We start from the raw sequence: 14,986 nt of genomic DNA on the forward strand, positions 1-14,986 counted from the left end.
CTCCCCATCCAATACCCAACTGACTGCACATAAAATTACATAGGGACCTTATGAAAAACAGAGGATCTCTGGATTTCAGCACAAGTAGGGCAAAGGCAGAAATCCATCCCTCTGTGATTCAGATACTAAGGCCATAGACCTAGACCAAACTCTGGGCCAGAATAAAAGGCCTTTGATGTTAATGGCTTGTTCTTAGGTCTTCATTCTAAAAGGGAAGTTATATTTAAGGTAATCTAACAGTTTCACATATTGACTTGTTAATCCTTGGTAATTTTAAGGGGAATCTTTGAACTGGGCAGGATAGTACTAATCCTCTAGAACTGTTATATAGCCACTTATAGCTATTTAAATTTGAATTAATTGGGACACCTGGTGATGCAGTCAGTTAAGCCTCTGTCTTCAGGTCGTGATACCAGGGTCCTGGGATTAGCCCTGCAGCAGACTCCTTGCTCAGCAGGGAGTCTGTTTCTCCCTCTGACTCTGCTGCTCCCCCTGCTTGTGCTCTTTCTCTCTCTTTCTAACAAAATAAATAAATAAAATCTTTAAAAATAAATTAAAAAATTTAACTTAATTAAAATTAATTTAAATATCAGTTCAGTGCCTTAGTTGTGTTAGCCACATTTTAAATGTTCAATAATCACATGTGGTAAGTGGCTACCATAATGGAGAGTGCAAATATAGAACAATTTCATTATTGCAAAAAGTTCTTTTGGATGGCACTGGCCTAGAGTGGGGATCGGCAAACTACAACTTGTGGGCCATATTTGTTCTGCCACCTGTTTTTGTAAATAAAATTTCATTGGAGCATAATCGTACTTGTTCATTTACTTACTGTCTATGGCTCTTTTTGTTCTGTAGTGGCACAACTGAGAATTTGTGACAGTAAAACCCGCAAAGCTGAAAAATCTGTTATCTGGCTCTTTTTAGGAAAAGTTTGCTGATCCCTGGTCGAGAGGGAAGCATGAATTAGAGAAAAAGAAAAATGACATTTGAGTTAGAAGACTATGGTTTCTAATTCTTAATTTTTCTACATTATGGTCATGTAACTTGAAGCAAGTTTCTCCAGCTGGTATAAACTTTTCAGAAATGTCACAGAATTATTGTACATATGACATGAGATGACACATGTTAAAGCTTCCAGCATGATGGCTGACGCATAGTAAGTGCTCAATAAATATTAGTGCCTCTTACCCTCATCCAATTCAACCCCCTCATTTCACAGATGTATTCACTGAGAATTGGAGAGGTAATTTATATGAAGTTTTCACAATTAATTCTGAAGGTTTCACCAAAAACAGAATCTAAGATAATAACTTATAAATATTAAGGTGAGATTTTTGAGTTGTCCTAATTATGGTAGGTCTCTCTTCCTGGGTTTGTTGATTTATTGCTATTTGAAAAATAATGTTTCATTTTTCTATTCAATTATTTGGTTCTCTTTCCTCTCCTGGCATTTATATGCTCTTTGATATCTGTACTAGAGTTGCCTAGATAAAATACAGGACATTCAGCTAAATTTGAATTTCAGATAAACAATGAATAATTTTTTTAAAAGATTTTATTTATTTTATTTGACAGAGATCACAAGTAGGCAGAGGCAGGCAGAGAGAGAGGAGGAGGAAGCAGGCTCCCTGCTGAGCAGAGGCCCGTTGCGGGGCTTGATCCCAAGACTCTGGGATCATGACCTGAGCTGAAGGCAAAGGCTTTAACCCACTGAGCCACCCAGGCGCCCCGACAATGAACAATATTTTAATATAAGTATGCCCCATGCAGTTCAAAATTTAACTAAACATCTTGTAATTTTATTTGTTATGTATGACAACCCTGATCCCTACACATGCAGCCTTATATAACACAATTCTTGGGAAAAATAGTTATTAACATCCATAGCAAGCCTCAGTATCTTTCATACCTAAGATTCCAGTTATTCCTACTACTTAAAATTGAACCAGATCTTTGTTTCTATCATCACTGTTGTTCTACAGAATAACAGATACAGATACAGATAACAGATACAGGTCTATCTTTCCTTCTACCCCTTGCCCAACTTGTGGCCAATAAAGATTCTTATATAATGCGAATGTTCTTAATTTTTAGGATTATTAATTGGGAAAATAATCCAAGGTTCACTAAGCCCACTCAAGGTACATAAATGAATGAATGGAAGTAGTAGATAGTATTCTGAATAGCCTTGAGTTTTAAATTGAGCTAGTGATTTTAGGTATACATGGGAACTTCCTTTTGCCCCAGTACCTGGATCCTGTCCTGTGTAGGCTTAGTTTCTTCAGCAGGTCCTTATTAGCTCCCCTAGCTATCATTATTGATTTCTGCATTGGGTTGGCCACCTTTCCCTGACTTTTTGTGTCCAGGGTTTCATAGGGTCTAGCCTTACTGTGGTGGGAGTAGATGGCTTTTTCTATCTCTTTCTACCTCAGTATTGTCTGATTTTTGTGATCATATAATAGCCACAAAGGCTCCCATGTTGGTCCTTACTGAGGCTTAAATGATCGAGCAAACATGTTGATTAATTACCACATTAAAGGGTACTTAAGAGAGTTCACAGTCCTCAGAGAAACCTAAAGTCTCAATGTCAGTAGCTTATTTATCACTTGTTCAGTGATAAATAAAACTCAACCTAAGCCCTGCCCTCAACTCAGCACCCCCCAGACCCCAGTAGCTTGCCCCAGAACCCAAAGAGCAGTTCTGCCATACCCCTAGTCCCTAACCCTAACCCTTGGTTGGGTTTTCAGGCATCCATCTCTAGAGGCCTGGTCTCGATTTCCTCCATATGGGGAGACACAGTGTATACATTCCTGTGTTCTTGACTTTTTAAAAGCCTCTAATTGATATTAATCTTATAGTGCCTACATTAGGTTATAGATTGCCTACTTGACATACAAATTTTCATTGTCATTATTTATTGAATGTGGTAATTTAACGTGTTATAAAAAGTTCTCACAACCCGTGTTGAATTGTATGGATTTTCTCAAATAACTTTTAAAAATGTTATGTGAATGACAATGCTTGTGATTTGATTCTTGACTAAAGAAGCATTAATTTCTTGCAGGTTTTATTTTTGGAATTGAAGTTGTCACCAAATGGAGAAGTACAATACCAAGGCAGCAAGAAAACTTTGGGTTCTACCAGAGAGGGAATGACAATGGGCACAAGCTAAAGCTGGGAAAACAGTTCAGCACTAGTAAGGTGCTCTTCAGGACAGTTGCAGGGCAGAATTTGATTTACTTTTAGCACTCTGGTGTCTCGAAAGAAAGCTGATGAAGTCAAGACCCAGCATAGCCCATTGTTTGAATGTATCCAGATTAAAACAAATTAGTTTGTGTTTCGGCTCCCTGCAAAAACTGCAGAGACATTCCATCATGGAAAATCTGGACCAAAATCTGATTTAGCAGTTACGTCCTTCCTATCATTAAAACAGTATAATGGTGTATGAACTCAGACCCACAGACATTATTTAATTATTGACATCTGATACTCTTGGACTTCAAGTGTAATATAATTTGAATAGTGTAGGAACATGAACAAAGATGTGGAAGAATTAAAAAAAGAAAGAACAAGTCATTACAAATAAACATTTTTTTTTTCAATTTTTCAATTTCAATTATAGGGCAAAATTTATATACATTTTTCAATTATAGGGCAAAATTATAGGGCAAAAATTTTCCATGAGTTTAAGAATCTAGTCTACTAATTTCAAAGTGAAAGCGTAAATTACAATCCATGGAAACCATATGCTTAGGAGAGAAGAGAGAAAGTGCGTATTGTTACATTTTTACTGAATGAATTTTTAGTGAAATAATAAGGATAGAAAGTATCACCATAACAGGTAAGGAAAGAGCAGTTCAAGTTGCCATTTTGACCTTACTGTCATTAACTATGACTTACCTGCCCTAGGAAAGTTTCCACAGTTTCATTCTGTAACAAAACTTTTTGTTTTATCTTGCCCTCTAACCTCACAAGTTCCTGTTTCTTCACAGTTTACCCAAACTCTGTGGCATAGAAAGTTCAGAGTTTTAAAGATGAATGTCTTCTGACTTTCTTGATGTAGAAATGATCAAAGTATTAGGGCAAAAGGAAAAGAATGAGAAACTTCCAATCACATGAGAAGAGAGGAAGAAAATATAGAAAAAGGAAAGACATGATATAGATTCTTGGCTGGTGTGAGACTGGGCAGTTATAGTACCTTGTTAAGTTGACGTCCTTTTTTTTTTTTTAAAGTAGATCTAAATTGATATTATTTAGCATTAACATGTTTGCATTTTACCATCTATAGTTGCTATAGTTTTATCATTATGGGGATGCAAAAACCCAAAGCGTAATTTTGAGTTATAGATATAGGAGTTAACAAATTTAGTTTTGAGGTTATATTATTTACCTAAGGGAGAGTCTAGTTTGGTATGGAATTTGGACAAGAATCTGATCTTACTTCATTATATTTCTTTGGCAAGATATTTTAAATAAATTAAAGGGATTACATTGTTTTCCAGGCTTGATATTAGAATGGAGAAGAATCACTAATGCTATTACTAAAGTGGTCTTTCCTCTGCAGCGGGAAAAGCGTCTAAATCTTTTTCTTGGAATGGAAAGAATCTATCCTGTATCACAGTCACACACTACTACAGGTAATGAGAAATCTAAAATATGGATAATACTCAATTTTGAAAGAAAACTTTTCATATATAATATTTGCTTTGATAACCGAGGAATTCAAGTGTTGATCATTGGATTCTGTGAAGTCCCATAAACATTTATGTAACACATTCTACATCCCAAATATAGATGGATACTATTTGCAGAGATGAGATTTAGTTAGAGTTCCAGCTTTCAAGTACTATATAGAGTAACTAGAATGTCTGCAACTGTGCTTCAGATTAATACTTATTTGAGTTAGTCATCTAATTTCAGTCCAGACCCTCTCCTGAACCTCCCGAGTCTGATGAATCTAGGTAATGCTGGAGAGCATCTGTGTAATAGATAAGTATCTTATTTTTCTTAACCAGAAAAGAGCTGTAGAGTCTTTTGGGTATCTTGTAGCACTCTTGAGATGGGTATGAGTAACCTAACCTAGTAAGGAAGAAAGGATTCTTGTGCTAGGCAGTGCAAAGCTAAATATCTGCCAAATGTAATGTGCATTAGAAGAAAGGACAGCATTAATTCTCATCAGAGAGACAGTTTAGGTTGGCAGTGTAGAATGTGGGCTTTGATATCAGACTTTTACAAATTTTGAATCTTTATTCAAGGTAGCTTTGTGCCTGAGTGTCCTCCTGTGTAAAACACAGTAATAATAGTCTCACTTCACCAGGGCATGCTGAGGATTAAATAGGCTAATACATTTCAAGTGTTTCGAATAGAGCAGAGCACTTTGTGCGGGCTCCTTACCAGCTGTTGCTGTTATTACAGAAGGAGGCACCAGGAGGAGTTGCTTTTTTTTTGTGCTGTTTGTTGCCTGTTCTAAACAAACTCTTTTCCTTCTTCCGTATTTAGCTAAGCTCTTAGATCACCATAGCCATTTCTTGCCCTGATGGTGTTTAAATTTCGAGATATATGCTAATGATGTAAACTTACATAAAATAAATCCTTGGTAAAAAAACAAAACCAGCCCGGAGTTTCCAAAGGTGTTGCATTTATCTGTTGCTTATAAAGTATAAAGAAAGACATCAATTTCTTTTTTTCTGATTGGTTTTCACCATACTATGCCTACATTTAAAGAATATTTTGGAAATACAAGCTTACCTAAGCAAAGCAAAGCCATTTCATTAGAATTCATCTCCATGATGTTACATTCATGTTTTAGAATTTATTTTTGCCATCTTGTCTGCTAGTATTAGTCTCATTAATTCAAAAAATAGACCTGAATATTAAATATTATTATAGAAAACAAGACAGTGTGCTGAGGCAACAAGAGACTTGAACGCCTTCTGCTGTCAGCTAGTTTTATAAACATTGAGAAGGACATTTAATGGTAATAAGTATATTAATATCTACCATTCATTGAGCACTAATTTTTCTTAAAAGCTAAATAACAAGGACATATATCAGGGGTTTGTTCAGAAAAAGAGTATCCAAGGTACCTAAAATGTCTGACTCATCAAAAGAAGATGAAATTATATATACTAGCTGGTAGAGAGCCATTACAATGAAGAGTATATTATAAAACAGAAGATTTTGTGTTGCTATATATGTATTGTAAAACTGTAATAACAAAATCAGTTCCCCCAGACTCTTTGAATAATGCTTCCGTGTTTCAGAAAAATTCAACCAATAAATAAATAATCTGTAAAATATTTGGGGGGGAGAATAAAGGCTATAAGCATTAAAACATAGAGCTTTTTCTTTCCTAGAAAGTTCATTAATCTGATTCTAGTCTCTAGCTTTGTCAGTGCTACCACTGGTTCTCTTGTTTAGTGAGGATGGTGATAAAGGAAAGTGGCCAGGTGACGTCGGGCAAGTGATGTTCTAGTCATCACTTCTCATTACTCCATCTTCTACAGAGTAGCTGGCCCCTTGGGCCCTGGGTTATCCCTTTCCAGCAGTCCATTGCTCTTTTGCTGCAGATCCTCTCTCTGTGTCTTGTGTATTCCTGAGTTTTGAAGGTTTCTGACAGTCATTTTTCCTAGGATCCATTTGAATAGTCTTTACTCATTAATACCCCTGCTAACAGTCATATAGTGCTGACAGCTGGTATTCATTTTAGCACAGAACTACTTCAACCTATTGAATTACTTCTCATCATGGGCTTGTTTTCTAGAGAGCTAGGTTAATGTAAAACATTCTATTGCAGTTGATGCATATATTCACTTACATTGGGATTGGTCTTGTACTTATTTTATCCTTGTTAGATGCATGAACATAATGAAAAACATTTAAATACAAATTTAGTTTAGCATTGGTGAAAATGCATAATTCAGAAATATAATTACTGTGAAAATAAATGTCAGATCCCCTCAAACATCTCAATTTTCTGACTTCATTCTCTTTGATTTTAGGATGAATAACCTTTACAGAACCAAATATTCAGAATGTGCCAAGAGATTTTGAGATCAAAATGACAACACTAGTAGGAGAGAGTCCACCTTCCCAAGCCCTACTTCCCATGAACAGGTAGATGCTATTTCTCTGTATTTGTGTTATATACTTTTGTGAGTATGAAAGCCTCAAAATAAGACTAGTGGACAAAATAATGAAGTTAGTTTAATTTTCTGTTCTGGGCATACACATTTCTAGGTAATATCCATTTAAAATCCTGAGTCTGTCTATAAAAAAGCAGGTTGATGGTGAAAGGCTGAAAACCTGGACCACTAATTAAATAATCAGCATGATGTGCTTTTCTAACTCAAATGCTACAGAGAAGAGTTTAACTATGTCAAAAGCCTCTCCCCCTCTGCTCTCCCCAAATTCACATGATGGGAAGGAAACGCATAGATAATTTATGTTAGATATGGTCAAAAAGATTTGTTGACTTGAGATAAATGTCAGTAATTTTTTCAGAAGCAGTTTGTGGCAAAAGCTGTTACAGATATGCCTTATTTTCTTTAATTAAATGTTTGCTAAAAAAGAAAATCTAGTATCTATGTTAAGCTTTAAAGTGAGTTTCAAATGATAAGGTTTTTAAGTTTTCTAGATGAAACTGTTGACTTCACTGTAAAATGAGACCTTCCCCATATATTTGAGACTGCTTAATGTCTAGCTGCTGAAATTGTTTGACTGACGGAGGAAGAGATAAAGAGTCGTGGCCTGAACTGTGGATAGTAGGCATAGATGGAGGAGAGAACCCCAGACAGAGGAATGCCATTTTCAGTCTGCATGCGGCATGTTTTTGTGCCTTTTCCAGGTAAGATGATAGATGGTTTTTTGAACTTCTCAATGCTGTAGAAATGGTTTTCAAAGCACTGATAAAGCCTGCATTATGAATAAAACTCAGAAGTATGCATTGGTCCCTCCATCTTTCCTCTCTTTGGTGTAGCCTGTTTTTACCTTTGTGTAGTCAGGTTGTCAGTCACCATTGTCCTCATGATCTGCTCTGTGGAAAACTCCTGTGGTGTATGCTTGTAAGCAACAGTCTACAGAAACCATGTTTTCCAACGTGATTGTAAACTTTTTTTTTGCAAAGTCCAGCAGATTTCATTAGTCCTTGTACTCTTTGACAGACTCTTGTGCAGACTCTTCTGTACAGCATTTATACTGTTAATTAACCCTCCGTTTCCTCAATTTCTGTCCTCCCTTGTTTCTTGTTTCTCTGACTTTCTTTGCTCTTTTGCTTCTATCCTTTCCATACCACTGTTTTCTATTGCAGGGGTAACCCCCAAGGCTGCCCTTCTCTTGCCTAACCTCTCTTTAGTACTCCAGACAACAGGCCTTTCATGAAAGGTTGAACTCAATAAACTCTAGTCATGAGACATTTGGAAGTCAGGATCTAACTCCTAAATCATCCCTACTATTTCTATATGAATTTGTGCCTTTATCTTCTGCTGGTTGGCAGGTCTGGGTGAGTGCAGCTAACTATCTGAATTGGTTTTAATTCTGTCAGAAAATATTCTAAGGGGGAATCTAGGTCCGTGACAGTGTCACCTGGTTGGTAATTTTCCGTTTTGCTCTCTCAGTGTAAACTATCAGCACTATATCATTGTAACCATCTTTAAGTGTTCAGTTCTCTGGCATTAAGTACCCATCATGGTTGTTTGTGCATCCATCACCACCATCCACAACTGAAACTCTTTATTGAACAGTTACTCTCCCTTCCATCAGCCCCTGGTCCCTGGCAGCCACCATTCTACTTTCTGTCTCTGTGAATTTGACTTCTTGAGGTATCTACTATAAGTGCATTATACAGTATTTGTCTTTTTGTGTCTGGTTTATTTCTCTTTGCATCATGTCTTCAAGATTCATCCATGTTGTAGTATATGTCAGTATTTCCATTCTTTTTGGGTGCCTGGCTAGCTCAGTGGATTAAGCCTCTGTCTTCGGCTTGGGTCATGATCCCAGGGTCCTGGAATCAAGCCCTCTGCTTGATTCCTCTGTATCTGGCTCTCTGCTCAGTGGGAAGCCTGCTTCCCCCCCAGCTCTGCCTGCCTCTCTGTCTACTTTTGATATCTCTCTCTCTCTGTCAAATAAATAATAAATAAATAAAATCTTAAAAAAAAGAATTTCAGTTCTTTTTAAGGCTGAATAATATTTGATTATATGTATATACTTTATTTTGTTTATCTGTTCATTCATCAATTTATTCTTACTTAAACAATAAAATTGTGTTTAACATGACCAATTTTATACTGCTTTTAAAAATTTTTTTAAGTTCATTGAAATTAAACATATATGGATTAAATCTGAAAATTTCTGTCATTTAAATGTAGTGTTTAGGGGCACCTGGGTGGTTCAGTGGGTTGAAGCCTCTGCCTTCGGCTCAGGTCGTGATCCCGGGGTCCTGGGATCGAGCCCCGCATTGGGCTCTCTGCTGAGCAGGGAGCCTGCTTCCCTTCCTCTCTCTCTGCTTGCCTCTCTGCCTACTTGTGATCTCTGTCTGTAAAATAAATAAACTCTTAAAAAAATAAAATAAATGTAGTGTTTAGTCCATTGGCATCTAAAGTAATCATTGGCATACAATTGGTTTAACTCTACTGTCTTGTTATTTGTGTTTTATTCTATCTGTTCTTTATTTTTTAAAGCTTTAAGTGACCATTTTTATTGTGCTTCTTATTTCCTCTATTGTCTTATTAACTATCTTAGATATTTCAGAGTATTCAATACGTATATATGTATTCCATCACGTACTGTCTTTAATAATCTTATACCACTTCATCTGTAAAGTTTTTTTCTATTTTCCCTCTTACATAATAGATTTAATTTCTATGATTTATAAACTCTACCATACAGTTATTATTTTTGCCTTAAAAAGTCTATTATCTTTCAAAGAAAGCAAGAAATAAAAAAGTGTCTTTTCTACCTGTCCACTTTTTACCATTTCTGGCACTTTTCATTTCTTGGAGTAATTCAAGTACTTCCTCCAGAGTACTTCCTTTAAGATTTCTAATAATGCAGTTCTACTGACAGTGATTTATCCCAGTATTCCCATGTCTCTAGATTTCTTTTGTTATCCTCACTTTTGAAAGATAATTTTATGTGACTTAGATTTCTAGATGTACAGTCCTTCTCCTTCAGCACTTTAAATATATATTTCCATTAGCTCCTGGTTTGTATTATTTCTATTGAGAAGTACACCATCATTTTTCTTGCTCCTCCTCTAAGCATAATACAACCAACTTTCCCCTGGATGCTTTTTAAATTTTGTTATTGAGACTCTTTGGGTAGTTTTTCATGCTTTGCTTCTAAGACTTTTGAGTTTGCTGGATTTCCTAAGTTGGCTTAGTTATTTTTTTTTTTTAATATGCGTGCTTATATTTTTCAGTAAATTTGAAACATTTTCAACCATTATATCTTGTAAATTTTTAATTTTTTATATTCTTTAATTTTTAAAAATATTTTATTTATTTATTTGAGAGAGAGAGAGAGAAGCAGAGGAAGAGGGAGAAGCAGTCTACATGCCAAACAGGGAGCCCAATGTGGGGCTCAATAACAGGTCCCTGGGATCATGACCTGAGCCAAAGGCAGGTGCTTAACCAACTGAGCCACCTAGGCACCCCTCTTATAATTTATTAAAAAGATTATTTATTTTAGAAAGAGAGTAAGAGAGCGTGCACAAGCATGGGGGTGGGGCAGAGGGAGAGAATCATCAAGCAGACTCCCCTGCTGAGCACAGAGCCCCATGCAGGACTTGATCCATGACTTATGAGATCATGACCTTAGCTGAAACCAAGAGTCAGACTCTTAAATGACTAAGCCACCTAGATGTCCACTTGTAATATTTTTTGTTCATTTTTCTCTCCTCTCTCCTTTCTTCTTGTTGCTCCAAATATACATATGTAATACCACTTGGTATTGTTCCACAGGTCACTGAAACTTTTTTCTTTTTTATTCTCCCTCTTTTTTTTTTTTTATTCTGTGCTACAATGTATATTTTCTACTGACTGTTAAATGTTCATGGATTTCTCTTCTACAGTGTCTAATTGCTGTCTCATCCTTCTAGTGAAGTTTACATTTCAGATATTGTATTTTTAGTTTTAGAATTTTCATTTGATTTTTGTCTGATTTTTATTACCTTATAGCAATTCACTATTTATTACATCATTATATGCATATTTCTTTAAACTCCTGAACATTATCTATGGTAGCTATTTAAAATTCCATCATCTCTTAATTTGGGGGTCATTTTTCTATTGATTAAATATTCTCCTGCTCAGCGTCACATTTTCCTGGTTCTTCTTATGTCTCATATTTTTTTTTAAATTGTGTGCTGGGCATAATGGTTGCTACATTATTGACTTGGGATTTTGTAGTCTTCATTAGTAACATTTTCTTCTGGCAGATGATTACTTTCACATTCAGCTTGGTCATTTTGTGATTTTTAAAACTGTGTTAGCAAATGTTTATAGTGGCTTTTTTTACAATCAGATTAGCCCTGATTATAAGCTGTGGCCTTGTTGAGGTCTCTACTTGGTGCTCAGTGTGTTAACAGGGTCTGTCTACTCGGTCTGGTCACAGCTTGAACATCTCTCAACATTCAAGAGGTTATTATTCAAGTAGTTGATCAGCTGACAACTATGCGATGGTGGCTGTTTCTTTGGTAGTAGTTATTTCTTTAGTATTGTTTTTTGCCTGGTTTCCTGAACTTTCTCGCTCCTTTAGTACTTGGTCAAATTACCACAAAATTCTAGCCTCCTCAGTAGGCATAAACTCTAGTCTCTTTCCTCAGCTCAGAACATAGTGCTTTGTTTCATCTCTTCTTCCCTGCAATGTGTTCTGGTAAATTCCTCCTTTCAGAAAACTGAGAGAGTTGCATGGCTCCCCTTGTCTCCTTTCTCCTCCCTGCTTCTTAGAGACTGTAGTCCTGCACTGTCTATTCCAACACCTGAAAACAGATTTGTCAGTTTTTTTCTTATTTATGGCAGGAAGGCCATAAAAGTTATGGTAATTTATTTTATATTATTATATATTTTTAAGTTGTTCATTCATTCTACATAGTTTCAAAATCAAAGTATATGAAAGGTATGTATTGAGAAGTTTGCTTCCTTCCATGTCCTAGCTATCCTATTGTCTACAGCTCTTCTAGATGACCTCCTATATGAGTTTCTTATATATTCCTGTAGTATTTTTTATGCAGAGGTAAGCAAATATGAATATATATTTTCTTCCTCTATTCTTACACAAAAGTAAAGACTCCAGATACACTGTTATGTATCTTTTCTCATGTAATGTTTTTATAATGGAAAGTTGTGATTATCAGTAAATAAATTTGAATGTAAACCAGTTTAATCTCTGTGCAGGTCATCTGTGTAACAAACTATGGATTTGCTGAGTCACAGAGTAAACCTGACCAATTTTGATAGATATTGTTGAATTGCATTGTAGTAGGGGACAGTGACCATTTAGTTCCCAATAACAGTAAGTGTTTCTTTCTCAGCCTTGCCACAGAATGCACTGTCCAATTTCTGGATTTTTCAGTAGAGAAAAATTGTTTCTTGCTATAGTTTTAGTTTACATCTCTTTTATTGTGAATGAAGTTGAGCATTCTTTGGTATGTTTAAGGTTCTTTTGGTTGTTTCTGTGAACTACTTGTTTATATTTTCTCTTGTTCTTGATTTGTAGCATGCCTTTTTTATAATATGGCAATGAGTGTGTGGTGATATCAGTCGCATTTTCCCTCCTTTTTTCTTAGCCATAATCTTTTAAATTTTATTTTTGCCATATATATCTAATCCAGTAATTTCCATTACATAGGTAAGCCTCTGAATCCTCTAAGTAACCCTTCTCCACATATCAACCCCTTGTTTCCACTGAGTGCTTTTTTTCTTTTTAATTTTTATTTATTTTTTTTATTTAGGCTTTATTTTTTCAGTGTTCCAAGATTCATTGTTTATGCATCACACCCAGTGCTCCATGCAATACGTGCCCTCCTTAATACCCACCACCAGGCTCACCCAACCCCTCACCCACCTCCCCTCCAAAACCCTCAGTTTGTTTCTCAGAATCCACTCCACAGTCCACTGAATGTTTTTATTGTCAAAGCAGAGCACATGTTTCTCTCCAGCCCACTTACAATGTGCACACATTGCAAACCAGTTTCTTCATTCATTCATTCAACAACTATTTAAGGAGCTATGAAGTATCGGAACTGTGCAAGGTTTTTTTTTTTTTTTTTAATGTTTTCTTTATTTATTTGAAGAGAGAGAGAGCACAAGTAGGCAGAATGGCAGGCAGAGGGAGAGACTCCCCACTGGTCAGGGAGCATGACATGGGGCTCGATCCTAGGATCCTGGTATCATGACCTGAGCTGAGGGCAGATGCTTAACTGGCTGAGCCACCCAGGTGCCCCATGCATAAGGGTTTGCATAGAATGCAAAAGAAAATTAAGTATCCCATCCCTAATGGCTCTGTGCTATGTGGGAGAGGCACAAAAGAACCATTTTAGATTATGTGTCAAATGCTACAGAAACATTGAGGAAAGCACTAGCATAGTGGTTTAAGGGGCAGAAGTCAGGGGTGGCTTTACACATATTACATATACTTGAAAACTGAACAGAAAAAAAATTATCTAAGTTACAGAACTGAATTGCATCACATTAAGAGCAAGATTTTAACTTTTGGGCACATAATGTCTTTTTTTATGTTCAGTTAGCCAACATATAGTACATTATTAGTTTTTGATGTAATGTTCAATGATTCATTAGTTGCATGGCTCTCTTCACCACACGTGTCCTCCTTAGTACCCATCATCCGGTTATACCATCTCCCAACCCCTCTCCTTCTGTAACCCTGTTTGTTTCATGGAGTCCAGAGCCTGGTTTGTCTCCCTCTCTGATTTCCTCCCCTTCAGTATTCCCTCCCTTCTCTAATCTTATGGTTCTAAGTTAGAACTAAATTTCTGTCATCCTGCTCAGTTGCATAAAATGTGGACTTATTTTTGTACCAGCTTTTCTAAAATCATTTCTATTTCAGGTGGCTTAATATTAGCTGCTGTTTACTCTCAACTTGAACTGAGGATCTTGGCTCATTTATCCCACGATCATTGCCTCATTCAAGTATTAAACACTGGGGCTGATGTTTTCAGGAGTATTGCAGCTGAGTGGAAGATGATTGAGCTAGAGTCTGTTGGGGATGATCTGCGGCCACAAGCAAAGCAGGTGAAATGTTTAGCATATATGAGAATATTAATGATTTTAAAAATTTTAAAAATGCCTTGATCATTTGCAGTTGGGGAATAATGATTTCTCCATCTGTGGATCTTTCAAACCATATTCAGCTGAGCTTGTCTCATGGTATTCATCATACTCTCCTTCATAGAGTCAGTAGAAAGAATCAGCTAGACTTTGTCTGAGGCTAGCTCACATAAGGAAAGCCATCCACATTAGTGGTAGATATCGTGGTGGTAGTAGTTGTTATTTATGTGTATGTATGTGTATTTTTAAAAATGTCTTTCAAGTCTGTAAACAGTTTCATATTTTTATTTTTATAGGTGTTCTCTAAATGTTTATTGAAAAAGAATCACTGAACTGTGGATTATAATTAATAACTGATAGCTTTTTTGTTTTTTGAGATCATTGGTTAGCTAAACGCATGTGAAACTTTATACTGTCCTTGGACTTTTTAAGGGGGTCCTTATTAGTTCTTACTCTTGGATGACTGTTACGCACAGAGAAAGTCAAAGGCCACATTTATACCATTTTCTGGCCTCTATTGACACTGATACTTCTTTCGCCACTTGGTCTGTGGGAAATCTGAAGCCATTATTGAAAAATAGGATTGCTGGCTGAGACAAAAAACCATCACTCCCACTTTTACGATCCCGCTGTGTTAGTTTTGCATTTATACTTCTAGTTACTCACAGCTGTAAGTCTTGACTGGCTCATTAGACATG

This window comes from Mustela lutreola, chromosome 2, assembly GCF_030435805.1.
Source record: "Mustela lutreola isolate mMusLut2 chromosome 2, mMusLut2.pri, whole genome shotgun sequence".
NCBI lineage: Eukaryota > Metazoa > Chordata > Mammalia > Carnivora > Mustelidae > Mustela > Mustela lutreola.